Source organism: Agelaius phoeniceus, chromosome 4 (assembly GCF_051311805.1).
Source record: "Agelaius phoeniceus isolate bAgePho1 chromosome 4, bAgePho1.hap1, whole genome shotgun sequence".
NCBI lineage: Eukaryota > Metazoa > Chordata > Aves > Passeriformes > Icteridae > Agelaius > Agelaius phoeniceus.
Genome location: NC_135268.1, coordinates 40,010,575 through 40,025,324, shown reverse-complemented (window position 1 = coordinate 40,025,324; position 14,750 = coordinate 40,010,575). Strand labels below are relative to the sequence as shown.

The window sequence follows — 14,750 nt, the reverse complement described above, 5'->3', positions numbered from 1 at the left end:
CTATTGTGAATCACAGTCAACCTATGTCTTATTTACTAAAGCAATCATTTTCACAAAATTGGAAGAAATAATTTTCCTTGCTTACCTCTTATAGTCAGTCTTTGGAAGTGATCTTGTAAAAGGGCATAGGAAAAAGAGAGTTTTAGCATGTAAGAGGTTAGAGAACACTTATCATCTGAGAGTTTTTTCCTTTCTTTTTTTTGGTAAAAAACCCAAATGTTTCTGAGTGTAGAACAAGATCTCAGCAAAAATGGACTCATGATTTTCTTGAGAGACCAGTAAATCTCTTGAGCCACAAGGTGTTGTGTTTGTTATGCAGAGCAGTACTCTCTCTTCCTTTTCTCTCCTGAAGCATCAGACTTTGCAATTCTTACCCAGTCTGATATGAATTAAAAAATAAACAATATCAGTATTGTTCTTTTCCAAGTCTCCAAATATCTGTGCCTACTGAAAAATCTATAGTTATCTGCAGTTTTGTTGTGTTTCCTTAGAGGATTTTTTTAATGTGTTTGCCTGAAGAAATCAGTTAACCTGAACGTTGTTTCCACGGAGTGAGTGGATTTAAAGGAATGAACAGTTTTGTTTGCAATGTTAATGCCAAACACCATGTCCATTAATAGAACATTGGATAATATGCCAGGAGCCTTCCAGCCATGCTTTCACATGACACCAGCCCTTCTCTCAGGAAAAGAGCAGTGTTTTCTGAGAGCTGTCCAGGAGCAGGAACTGCTTCACAGGGATCAGAGGAAGGGTGACATGTACATTGGTCTTCTGCTTAGAGGAATTATTCCTGACATCACCACTAATTAATGGTATTCATGTGTTAAATACAGCAGCTCAAGAGGTAAGTTTGCATTTTCTAATAAAGTCAGGGGTATGCTTGAGGAGTTCTTTAGCTCCTATTTACGTAGCTTACTGTCAGTGAGAGGAGAAAACACTAAAGCCTTCACTAAGCCTATTTCCTTATCTGCAGTAAGTTGTACGCTGTGACCATTTAATTTTATTATTTCTAACTGCACTAAGCCATTGATTAATTCTATCATAAGCTGACTTTACACTGATTTAACTAAAAGTCTATATCATGGTTTAACTACTGCCACCAGCACACAGCCACTTTCTCACTCCCTCACCTGTGGGTCTGAGGAGAGAATTGGAAAACTTAAAGCTGGAGAACTCATGGGCAGAGATACAGACAATTAAACAGGAAAAAGAAAAAAAAAAGCCACACACACAAGCAAATCAAAACAAGGAATGAATTCATTGCTTCCCATGGGCAGGGAGGTGCTCAGCCATCTCCAGGAGAGCAGGGTCCCATCACATGCAATGGCGACTAGGGAAGACAAACACCATCACTCCAAATGTACCTCCCTTTCTCCTTCTCCCCCAGCTTTATGTACTGAGCATGATTCCATATGGTCTGGAATAGCTTTTGTGGTCAGTTTGAGTCACCTGTCCCAGCTGTGTCTCCTCCCAACACTCCAGCACCACCAGTCTCCTCACCAGCGTGGAAGAACAAGAAGCAGAAAGGCCTTGGCTCTGTGTAGGCCCTGCCTGGCTGTAACAAAAACACCTCTATATTATCGACTCTGTGTTTAGCATAAATCCAAAACACATTCACATACCAGCCACTATGCAGAAAATTAACTCTAGACCTGCCAAAACCATCACAGTCTCATACTTTAGCATTTTCCCTGGCCCTTCATGGTTTCAAAAGCACTGGATCGAATTCCTAGGTAAGTGCTCAGTTCCTAAGTCAATGTTAACTGAGATTTTGCAGACTCATTATTAAAGATACCTGAACTTTCAGATGCTATTATTTCTTTATATGGTGCATTCATAATAACACAAATCATAGTTTGGGGAAAGTGGTACACAAACTACCAGAGGAGCTGTCATGTGATAAAACAGAATTTGTAAAAATTCAGTCTTTACAAATTCCATGCTCAAGACCTAAGTATGTCGTATTTACATGATGGACTCAGTTTGGCTATCTGTTCCCGCTGTCATTCAATTTTGTCTCAAGAAGAGCTTTAGACACATGTGATTCTTTCTTCCACTCATGTTTCTGCCTCTGCTTGTCAAGAAAGTGAAAGGCAGATTTTTGCCTAGATGGGAGGCATGATGGGATCTGGTTGGGTCATCAGCCAAATCACATTAGGGATTAGGAATTTGGGAAGCAAATTTGGTTCCCATGGGCAAATGGTTCATAGTTCATAGTTCACTTCATAGTTCAGTTGTAGCCTCAGGCACTAAGTACCTAAACCTGTTTTACATTTTCTATTTGATTAGTCTTTTAAATCCCAGTAGAAATGCACCGTGTAGAGAAGCAAGCAAAAGTTCAAGACTGGGTTCTGAAAGAACTATATTTATGTTATCATTGATTTGCCTTGTAGTAATTAGCAGGGACTATCAGTGGCAGTGTTAGCTTGGGTGAAATGACATGCTGATTCAGGTGCATTGCCTTTGATCTCTGCCCTTTTGTGGAACCTGGTGCAGTTATAGTACAGACTCTGGAAACTACAGCATATATGTTTTACTCTATTTTACTTTGATAGGCAGTGTACCCCAATATTTATCTGTTTATTCTTTTTGCTCTAGGCTCTTGTCATGATAGTGTTATTCATGTGTTGCTAGGACACTGACATGTTGGAAAAGAGAGAGAAAAGTCACAGCTGTGTCCTCCTTATGCCAAAACCTTTAAGGCAGAATCTGAGTCGCTAGACAGAGATATATTTACTAAATTGGGACCAAGACGGTATGTTCAAGGCGTCCCAAAATAGAAACTTCAACCCCTTGGAGAGCCAAGCAGGTTTTCATATGTAAATGTCCTCAGTCAGCAGAAAGTTTAAAGGAAGCAAGGAAGGCAGAAATGTCTGAAAATTGTTAGGGGATACTCTGCATATGGAAAGAAAAAAGCACCATTCAAGTGCAAAAAGTGAGACAAATTTTCTTGCTCATAATGAAAAGTAGTGTATTTGTAGTTGTTACAGAACACTCAACACCACAGTAAAGTTGACAAGTTAAATCAGAGTACCTTCTTAAAAAAAAAAAAATATTAACTCCTCAATCATTAAAACTCTTCCCTTTTTGGTGCACCAGTCTTGGACTAACAGTCTTGTGAATACTTGGCTCTCTATTTCATGGGAGGGTTTCACACAAAAATAGAACTGGGCTTGTTTGCTGCCAAATTTGATTCAAGCATCTGCTCACAGGTCTAACAGAGAGAGGTGTGTGAACAAATGTACAAACGTGGAAGGTGATTAGAAAGAAAAGACACGTAAGTTGTAGCATGTCTGTAGATGAGAGAGGATAAATAGAGCAACAATGGGGATGAAAACACACATATGCACACAAGCATGCAGGGTGACTTGAAAAGTTAAATCGTGTCTCAAAGTCCTGATAGTATCAAAGCAAATGATTGATTTGTCAGTGGCTGGGACGGTAAGAGTTTTTGAAGGGATGAAGAACAATTGTGGTTCTAAAATTAAAGGTGGGAAATCTTGTAAAATTCATCTAAAAGAGAAAGGAATAGGATGTGGGATTTCCTCATGGCTTATTATTAAAGCAAAGAATTCAAAAAAACAAGGGTCATGGAAGAGATCCTTAAAAATTAAAGAGATTTTATCTTAAACATCACTAAACTGAAATCAGCAGCAGACATAGAATATTTAAGATGTAAACAAATACACTTATCGTTTTTTAAAAATTCCTAACAGAAAATCAGAGCGATAATCCAATTAAAGTTTCATTAAAGGACATTGCATGAATTGTAACTAGTCTAATGTACACAAAACATGATCTTTCAAAGAAAAGCAATAAAGTTGCCAAATAAACCCATGAATTTCTTAAATAAACTGTATTGCAAATTCGTGGAATGCAACAAGTCAATGTATTTCATTATTCAACAAAAACACTAAGAGCTGCAAAACAATTCATTATGTACATAATTCAGTATAGCCCCCAAAAATGCGTTAGCCTTTGTTTCTTTTCATTGTATCTTTGCATTTCCTTGGTGTCTGGAATGGCAATGTTTGTACTACTTTAAAAACGGGGAAAAAAAAAACGAAATAAACAAATGCCATATTTATCTATTCTGAAAAATGCTGTATTTATCTATTCTGATGGGATTTGAAACATATATATATACTTAAAAGGTCTGGTTTGTACTCTGGGTGTATCCAATTTGCAACAACTCTTTCATGCAAAGAGGAAATTAAGGAGCAGATTGTTAAATGGAATATAAACATGATTTCACTCAGGCTTGCTAATACATCAGGATGAAAGCCGACACTCTGCTTTATTTAAAATTATTCTAAACAGTGCATGTCAAATATTTTAGACATTATTGAAAATGGCTGTCACATAAAATGTAAAAGGGCTCCACATATATTCGGCGTGGCTTTACTGTCTGAATGCGTGAATCTCTACACTGACACAAAATTGCTACCCTGTCAGCATGTAAAAGGATGGATCATTTAATCTCTTTAGTGATGAAGTTTCAAATCCACAAAGCACAAGCTATCAGTCCTTTGAGATGATTATGATGCCTCGAACCTGACAGCTTGTGATGACAGCTTTCACAAATTCTGGAAATCAAATTGTTCCTGCATCTAACAGAAGAAGGCAGGTGTGTACATAACAGAAATGGATGAGGTTAAACATGGGGATAGTGTGATCTTTATGTTCAGTGTAATTGTTAGAAGTTATACCAGGGAAAATTATAGATTTTGGTTTTGAACCTCTTCATGATATACACAGATGAGGGCACCAATAACCCTATGGTTATTGGTATGGGTAAAAGGTTGGCCAGGAAAGGAATATCAAGATAAACAGATGGCTGTACCATTGCCATATGGCTCCTCGGAAATTGGACGACGCTATGGCATTTTGCCACAAGATAGATCTAGTGTTATTTCTGTGCCAATATTTTAAGCAATGCAAGGAAAGAATACATAACTATCTGCAATTAGCTGTGTTATGTAAATATAAAAACCTAACTGGTTTATGGGAAATTTTGTAGTCTGATATGTTTCTGAAATACAGATAGCAATTCACTGGGAAGTTATTTGCTTCAGTTCTTCATTTTTCATAGTTTTTACTCAGAAAAATGTGTTAAATAAACTAAGTTGCTGTGCTGATGAGGCTTAATTTCACAGTTTATCTCTTTGTACAGAACAAAGAAATTGTCTGTGAAACAGTGTTAGCAGTGCTGAAAAAGCAAAGGAAAGCAGAAGGATACTACAGAGTACTCAAAATAAGGTCAGTAATTCCAAAACTCAGCTCAGCTGGATAGCTGCATACATAACAAAATTATTCAGATATGACCTTGTACTCAAGGTCAAAGGTTTGGTGTTATCACAGAATGAGTACTTAGTAGGACTTTCTGATGGTTCCAACACTGCTGGCTGACATATCAGGTCTACTGCTACATTTTCATGTATGTTGCACTCAATCAGGATTTTGCACTGGCCCAGACATATCCTTAGGTTTAGTTCATACTGGTATTATTTTAAGAAATAAATAGAAGTACAACATAAGGTACAAAAATACAGAGGGTGTGTCCACTTCATGAAATGGTAACTTGGCTTCTGATGTTATAATAGCAACAAGAGGGCTTTAAAAAAATTTAGGGAACAATAAATGAGTACAGGTATTCCATTATTTGTGTACTTTAATCCAAAGCACAAAGCTTATGTTTTATTAATAAATTACACTCTGGGCAGATCAGAGGGAAAGTTTCACTTATAAGGACTCTAATAACTCTCAGAAAACTGCATTAAATATTACCTAGTATGCAAAATCATCAGGATGTCTTTAAGACACAAAACCAAGCAAGAAGACACAGAAAGAAAACCAAGAAAAAAACCCAAACAAATCAACAAAAAAGCCTGCCAAAACCACAAACAAACAAAACAAAACAAAACAAAACAAAACAACCCGAAAAAAAAACAATAACAACAACAAAACACACAAACAAACAACCCCCCCCCCAAAAAAAAAACCAAAAAACCACACCTCCATGTCATTCTTCAGTGATATTTCCTGCAGCATTTTAGCTAGGTGTTATTCCTACCAAGCATTTAGAAACTTTTTGAGCATTCCTTTAGCTAAAATTAGCAGTCAACCTGATTCTCTCTTATTTCAAATCCTTGCCTGTTAACCATAAACCTAAAATCAGAGAGCAGTAGAAATAATCAGAGGATAGGTTTCACAATTGACTTGTGGGATGCTAGCCATGATGGGGTTTTTTTGTGTAGGGAAATAAATGGAGAGCATCTGGAAAAAGACAAAGCAAAACAAAACCCCAAAACATTAGAAAGTGGAAATATATTAGAGAAGTATATTGCTGACCTTAAAAGATAGCTAGCAATTTTACACAACTCCTGTTACTCTGAGCAAGCTATACTGACAAAAGATGCCCCCACAGAAGCTTTGGAGAACCCCTTCAGACAGTTCCTTTTAGAAATCCATGAGGTTTTCAGAAGATATATGCACACTTCAAAGTTTTGATCACTTGAGCTTCTCAGTGGCCACAGAACTGTATAGCCCGCAGTACAGGTCTTTTTTTGACTCTTCATTTCCCTGCAGTATTGTAGGCTTCAGGGGAAATTTCAGCCATAGCTTTGAAGCACAGAGAGAGTTGAGCTACTGTAGAGAGGTTTTTGCACTCAGCAAAATGTTTTTTCATGCACTTGTATTCTTTCTTTTAACAGGTCTCGCATCCCTGCCCACATTTCATTAGAAAATTTGTTCTACTGCAGAATATTCAGGAGTAAGAACAAGGCACATTAATATTTCAGTTTTTTACTGAGATATCAAGGCTTTTGACAGACAAATAGTAAGTTGACCACATCTTATGGCACAAATTGATAACAGGTTTTCAAAACCAGCTTGCTCTCCCACCTAATTATTATTACTGTGAGTCGCTGTTAAATTCCATTTGTATAATACTGTATTCAGCTGTATTCAGCAGATTTGTTCCACTAGGTTGGCTCAACAACAGCTCTTGGTCACAGTCTTTTAACACCTTATTCAAGGGAGGAGAAGTAGGAGGAAAAAGAAAGAAGGCAGAAAATGAGAAGAGGATTGAGAAAAGGAGTAAATTTGTGGGGAACCTAACTTAGTTGATTATTGTGGCTTGTCTATTCAGTACAATGAGAACAGTGTGCTCTTAAAGCAAAATCCCTAGGCATAAAGATGCTGCATTTAGTGCCCAATACATAGATATGTGTAGGAATCTAATTTTAAATTTTCACCAGAATTCTTTCCACTTTGAACCTGCGAGGCATAAAAAGAACCCATTATCAAAACATTATGTTTACTTAATGGGAATACAACCTCCCTTTTCCCTACACATTTTCTTCCAAAATGGTTTTGTTCAAATTACACATATCCTTGAGATGTTTTGCTTTTAGTGAACTATTAATGCCCTACTTTTAGCTAGAAAGGTTTTCACTAGCATTACTGGCATATTTGTGAGCCATTCATTCTGTGGTGCTGTAGTCTGAAAACTGTATTTTGGCTGCTCAAAATTCAGATGTTAGTTTACCATTTAATCAGAAAATCAGCTCTAGGATGACCTTACCTAGACAGAAGACTGAGTACTGCTTGAATCCCCTATTTGCAGCAATGATTAGACTGGACAAGAGAATAGACATTAATAGCAATCTTAGGGAATAAAGAGGTATTTTTCTGGGAATACATAAATTGAGTTATTTATCATACAAAATGAAGGCCAGAAGGAAAATTACTTTCTATAGCCATACTGGAAGGAAAATAAGAGAAAACCTGTTTGGATAAAGGACAATGTTAGCACAATAATTGGTTATAAACTGACTGTTGAATGCTTTCTGTCTGGCAGTAAGAACCTTTGAGCCCTGAAATAGATTGTGTAGGTTGCTTAGGGAAAATTTTTACTGCAAGCTTTAAAGAACAGCATAGAAAAATGGTTTGAGCACTGTGATCCACACAATATGGGCAAAGACTGGATAACTGGACAATCTCTGAAACTTCCAGCTTTATTTCTTCAATATGATTTCATGCAAGAACAGAAGATTGGACCAAATTTGGTGATCAAACTATTGTTTCCAGAACTGCACTGTTATTGATAAGACAAATAAAAACCTTCAAGCTACTTTTAAACTGTCAGAAGACTATATCTTCTGATAAAATTTTTAGCTCTGCTACCCAGAATGGATATTTTCATATACACAACTAATGGGACACTTTTCAGAAAGTTTTCAGGTCCCAAAAGGAATCTTTAATAGCAACTGGAAGGAAGGAGAAACTTTTATAGGTGCATTTCAGGGGGTAACTGCATAAAACAAACAAACAAACAAACAAACAGTCCACTAGTCATGTGAAAGCTTGAAAAAGACAAAAAGGCCCTTCATAAGGCTTTGTCCATTCCCAGACAAGAGTCTTTTCATACATCACATGAGGATATTTTAGGACTATAAATTAATTCTGGGATAATTTTGCTTGGGTATTTAATGCAAGGCTAATCTACTTTAATTTCTAGACACTATTGTACACACTATTAAAATATATTCTGTGAATTACATTGTTATCGGTATTTTAAGTTACCTTACCTTTTATTTATGTTCTTGTAGCACCATAGATCTAATCAAAACCAGAATCTGTCAATACATAGTTATAGGCAAAACAATGATTTCAAACAGTGTGGGTAGTGGAGACAATTAGTATTGCAGTAGAGTTAACAACTACAACTATGACTATTTCTTTCAAATCAGGACTTACTTAAAAAGTTATTTGTGGGCAGCAATTATTATACTTTTCAGTTTGTGCATCTACAGTCTTTGTTGTGTGGGAACTTCATACACTCAGCTGAATTTGTGTGCTCCACTCCAGGATTCTGATTGCTGCATTCATGGCTAACCCCCTGAAGCCTGTATCTCCTTAAGCTGAATTTTGCTTTGTATGACAAGCTAGTAATTGCCATAGCACAGGCATAGATCACTTGAATTTTGGGAGTATAATCAGCACTCCTCATGTAGAAAGAAGGTACTGCAGAGACTGAAAATGGTCTGTGGGACATTCTCTTTTCATCAATTTCTTCATTTGTCTGGAACAGGGACTTGCCCTCTGTGGCTGAATCTAGGGAAAATGCCTGTAATGTCCTAGCAACACATAACAAGTTGTGAATAAATGAAATCCTCGACTGTAGCAGCTCTCAGTTAGCTATACCCAGAAGCACCATGAGGATTCTTGAGATGTAGAAAGCTTTGCTACAGATGCCTAAGGACAGAGTGTTAGGATACCTAGGGTTTTCAAAGACAGTATGCTGTATTAGAAATTGGGTTTTTGTTTGGTTTTCAATTTATGCTATAAAACTCTCTCAATGTTTAAGGAAACCTATTTTCATACATTTGGTGGTTTCAGGCTTTTTTGACTTCTAAGAAATGTCTAAAATTAGTTAAGCATCTGTTTTCTTCTTTGTTTGAAGCAACTTTTACTTTTAAACAGCTGTTTAGCCTATGATAATAGTCTACCTCCTGGGAAAGCAGTTCATCTATATTGCCAAATTCCATTACCTTAGGATGGGTTGTTTTAAATTACTAAATGGATAATTCTGCTTCTACATATTTCTGCCTGTGTGACTGTTTCATACTCTCTGGCATATTGGCACAATTCTTGTTATGTTTATTAAGCTGTTAAGCACTTGTTAGAGCTCTGCCACTGACTGACCGTTTTCTTGGGGAAATGTAAGACATGAGATGTGAATGGAGTGGTGAAGTTCATTCAGTTTCCATTTGGGTTTTTTTCCCCATTCATCTGTGTGTATACCTTCTTCATTGTTTCAGTGCTTGTGTCCTTCTAAAAAAAGAAAAAACATATTGCATTATTAAGTGCAGGAGAATGCAGAAGGCTAGTTTTCCTCAACTTTTGCTAGAGAATGTGATGGAGAGACTCTCAAAGCCTCATGAGTCAAACAAGAAATTCTCCAGAGCCTGAGAGAAAACATTGTAATGAAGGAAACAGAAATTACTGGGTTTGCAGTGCTCTCACTGCTTTTGTTTTCCCCAGGTTTCTGTTTTGGTGAAAATTATAGGGTTTTTATTAACCCTAGCTTTAACAACTCCTCATGAGAACAAATCACTCAAGATAACCTTCATCTCCTACTTTATTGCTACCCTGTAATGTAGTCCATGGGTCCTGGAAAAATGTTTTGTCTCTCACTTTTCTAATAAAATGTTATTATAGTAACAAATGTTTCAACTCAAAGATTCAGGAACATGCCAAAACCTTCCTTTGACTGCAAAGGAGCAAATAGCAAGAAGCTAATTTAATGCAAAGTCTTAAAAGATCTGTTCCTTATTCTTTTCTGTTAAGACAGCTTAGGATCTGCAAACTATTACCAGCTACCCCATTAATTTTGAGAAAAAATAGTCAAAGATCTTGTCCTCTAGATCAGCTCAATTATTTACAATAGTTGGTTTTTCTTGTTAAAAAATGTATCAATTTATTTTCTCCATTCCTGAACGTCTATCTACAGCATTTCTCCACAAACACTTCTTTAGCAACAGTTACTGAAGCAAGAGAAAATCAACTTGAGAATGGAAATGTGTGACCATCTTCTAGGTGAAGAAACAGTATGCAGAGCTACCATCCTAGGTTCAAGTTTCAACCCTCTTTCACTACAACTTCCACTTTCCTGGTTTCCATCATTAAGAAAATTCTCCGTCTGGAGTCATTCATCTTCTTTATCTTTGCAATCTTAGTTTCATTTCTGTGTCGGTAACCATGGTTTTGCATCATAGGGCATGTAAGCACTAAGATAATGTGAAAAAATGGGTATCATGTGCATCAAAGTCAAAAGACTTTTTTTTCCTATGACAGAACAGAGGTTATTTTTTTTTAATGTCTGTCTCCCTTTGCATTTTCTCTCACTGATTTTTTCCATCTATGCAGTCGTAGTGACTAAAACTTTGTGGATGAGACATTTAGAAATGTTCAGAGTTAGCTTTCTGCTTCTTCATGAAAGGATTGGCTTTTTGCAGCAGAGCTGCAATGACAGTCAGGACTTCTACCCCTTCGTAAGAACTCCAGTTCACACAAAACCAGCCTGGAATGGTCTGATCTCCTAATTCAGAGTGTCTGGTCCACAGCACCTTGGAAGGTCCTGAAAGTGTCCTGCAGCCCCACCTAGATGAAGGCATTTGAGAACCAACTTTCACTCTCTATGTTCAAGGACTTGGATTTTACTCAACACTAAGAAAGCATTTCTGCATCTACGTTGAATTTTCAAGTGTACTTGTTAACCACTTCAAAAAAGACAGTTTGCTGGAGAACTGCAAAGAAGTCAGCCTTAGATTCCATGACTAAAGTGAAGCTGATATGCTTGTGAAAGGTCACAGACAGTAGGAGAAATGTTACTTGACAGGTATTTGGGAAGCTATCTGGTTGTACAATAGCTGAACAGTTCGTCTTCCAATATCACATGCTAGAAGGTTGTGAGAAGATTGCTGGGCCTTTCTGTATTCCTCTTGATTACTTTTTAAAAGTGGGCTAATGTTTGCCTAAAAGAATTGGTGAACCTAATTTATAAACCCTTTAGTTTCCTTCTAATTTAGGGGGGGAAAAAGAAAGTTAATATAACAATATTCCAGTTCAGAACTTGAAGACTGGGACCTGGAGGCCATAGATCTGATTGCTGGCTTTTTAAGATATTCAGTTCATGTAAATTGTACTAATTTTGGATCATTCTTATTATAGAAATAATTAAGAGCCAGTTCAAAACAAGCTTCTATGGGGCTGGGTAGGATATAAAGTATCAGAAGGTGTTCCTTTATCAAACTGCAATGGGTAGAGAAAGGAAATGGGAGTTGGCTCATACAGGTGTTATGAACAGGCAAAATGAAGCCAAGATCTTTTAAAAGGCTCGGGCCTGTTCATTGAAAATCAAGATAGCTGAAGATGAGACCCCAGGGTAAGCCTGGGGCCCACACAGCCTTCATAGTTAGAAATTAGCAATGCTGTGTTCTACACAGAGCATTTCCTGGGACACTGGATCTGCTGAAAGACCCACGTGCTCGTGCTTGGCACCCGGGGATTTTAAAGTCTCTTAAAGCCACAGGATTGGTGCGCTCTCAATCCGCCTGTTCATTGGTCCTTTTCTTGGTTGTTGGTTGGTCCATAAGATGGTGCATTTCTGGCAATCATTCTACAGTTCTGAGGCTTCATTGGCTGGTTAGTCTTCCAATCATATTTCATATTAATGTTATCATCTCATGAGGCAGTGTTCTAGAAAATTCCCTCACCAGCCCCCTCTAGTGGACATGCATTCCGATTACAGCACATTTGACTCCATAACTTATTACATAAATTAAGTATAACAATTTATTACATTAAGTAACAATTCATAACCCCACCTACAAAAGCTAACTTTATTTATAACAGCAGGAACCACAGTGAGGCAATAAATGCTAATTTATGATCTTTTTCATATCTCTTTCTTTAGTGATATACTTCAGGGGCAATAAACACTGGCAGTAAAGAAAAGTAAACAGTAACATGGCCAGAAGAGAGTATAAAATGGAATTAAGTAGGTATGAAGAGACTGTGAGGAAAAGAAATGAAGCAATTAGTGAAACAACAAGTTAGCTAAAACTACAGATTTAGTGAATGTTCAGGCGACCATTCCTTGATAGATTCTGTGCCTATGATCAGGTATTTTTCCCTTCTACGGTGTGGTTTTGACAAACAGCTGTAACTGCAAGTGAATGTACTTTTGTGAAAACTATAGATAACAGAAACCCTTTCCTTCCTTCTCATGGCATTTTTGGTCTTCCCATTTGGAGTCCTTTCCAGTTAACAAAAAGATCTTTCAAAATAGAATGCCAACCTAGAGACTGAACATGAAATTACTAATTAAAATTCAATCTTAATACAAAATGTTTCTTAGAAAGACAGCAGGGAAAGGTAAACATCAAGAATCCTGAAAGTGCTGCTTGATTCTTGTATAATCCTTTTCAGCCATAAGTGACATTTCCAAAAATGCTATGTCAGCAGTGATATTATAAAGCTGTGAACTCTTTATGTTTTTAAGTTTGTTTATTTTGTTAGAATTCTTTCTTCTCTAAGGTGCTTCCATGTGTAAAGCAGTATATAAGCTATGCTAGCTATATGAATTCATGCGTCCTGTACACAAAATGCATATGAAATAGCAAGAAGTAATAAAACCTAAAAAAAACCACATTACAAGCCTCCATTGTGCATTTATTCCTTAGGCTTTCTGGAATATCAGTCAAAGCTGTAGCAAAGGGACATGTGATTGCTGATATTATCTTCACTGCTATTCTTTTTATCACTGCTGCTGTCAGTCTATAAACCAGGGTTACTGGGGTAGGGTCTGGTAAAATTGTACTTGAAAAGCTGAAGTGGTTCCTCTCACAGTGCAGGAAGGTAGGTATCTAGCAACTCTTTGGAACAAATATTGTTACACAAGTTCCTGGCTTTCTCCCAGAAAATTTCATCCATTAAAGTCAACTCATATTTACAACAACACAGGAAATGGAAATACAGCTTTTAAACTCCCAGTCAGTAGACCTTGTGGAAAAGATCCTTTAAAGTTACAGAGGTACAGCCTGACACAGCTTTTTGTGCCACTACTTAGGCATCATCTATAATGGCTCATCTGTGTGGTTACCAGGTACTTTGTCTTAAATTGCTATACTGTGCTTATTACTTCATCACATTTCCTGTTTACTTCAAAAGGTCTCCTTGTTACACGAACTCACATATTTCACACATGGATGATACTTATGGAACAATTGTTATAATAAAAATAATAATTTTAGCTTATCATGTAATTTTAAAAATAGGCGGGATGCATTAGTCAGTGAGCAGACTTTCAACTTGCAAGAGATTGTGTCCTTTTGCTAGCCATATTCTCCTTTTTTTAAGTATAAAAGAATGCCTGTCTTGCAGACATTATAAAGGTGGCTGGTGTTTTGTATTCCCATTCAGAAGTTGCACTTAAGAGTTTTGAATTACTGATCAAATGTTCTATTTTCATTGAATTTTCTTTCACAGATAAATTCCATATATTATTTTAGGCAACCTTAAATAAATTGTTAAGATGGGATGTTATATATATATATATATTTTTTTTTTTTTTTTGCTTGTAAAACAGCTGTGTACTGTATTGTTTTTTGTTATTCATATATTGGTTGTTAAAGACATTTTGGAAAGTTGAGGTGCATTTTCCCCTGTGAAATGTAATAAACTGTGGACTAGAAATATATGAAACCTGAGCTTTTAAATTATTTTACCAAAGCAGAATAAGCATAATGTCACACGGGCTTGCTGAATCTGCAGTGAACTCCCCACAGCTGGAAAACTGCAACAGCAATTCTTGCAGCCAGTTGAGGTTTGACTCACTTGTTTCACCTGGGATGTATGGAGAAACTGCCTGATTTTTCATGAACTCATACTAGTGACAATATTTGTGGCATTAAAATATAAAAGTACTTTTTTTTTTTAATTATTTACTCTTGAAAAAAGAATTTTTTCCCTGTAAAATCTGGCAAAATTTAAGACAGAGAGTCCAAAATGGTTCAAAAAGAGAGTTGAAGAAAAATTAGGGATTTTCTCATTTTCGAATGATACAAAGAACCTTCCTCAGTGATTCACTGTGGGAACCTGAACATTCTTACAAATGTAGATCAGACACTTGATGTGTTGTGGATAGGTTGTATCTATGGTAAGATTATTTGCAATAACTTGGG

General features: G+C 36.7%; 1 long non-coding RNA gene across 1 annotated transcript in view; it reads left to right on the top strand.

The window, feature by feature from the left end:
* The first annotated feature begins 680 nt into the window (after positions 1 to 680).
* The window catches only part of LOC129120156 (uncharacterized), an 81,491-nt gene continuing 67,421 nt past the window's right edge, over positions 681 to 14,750 (top strand). Inside the window, exon 1 of the long non-coding RNA XR_008534199.2 lies at positions 681 to 844. This is a non-coding gene — a long non-coding RNA (uncharacterized LOC129120156). The remainder of the gene's footprint in view (positions 845 to 14,750) is intronic.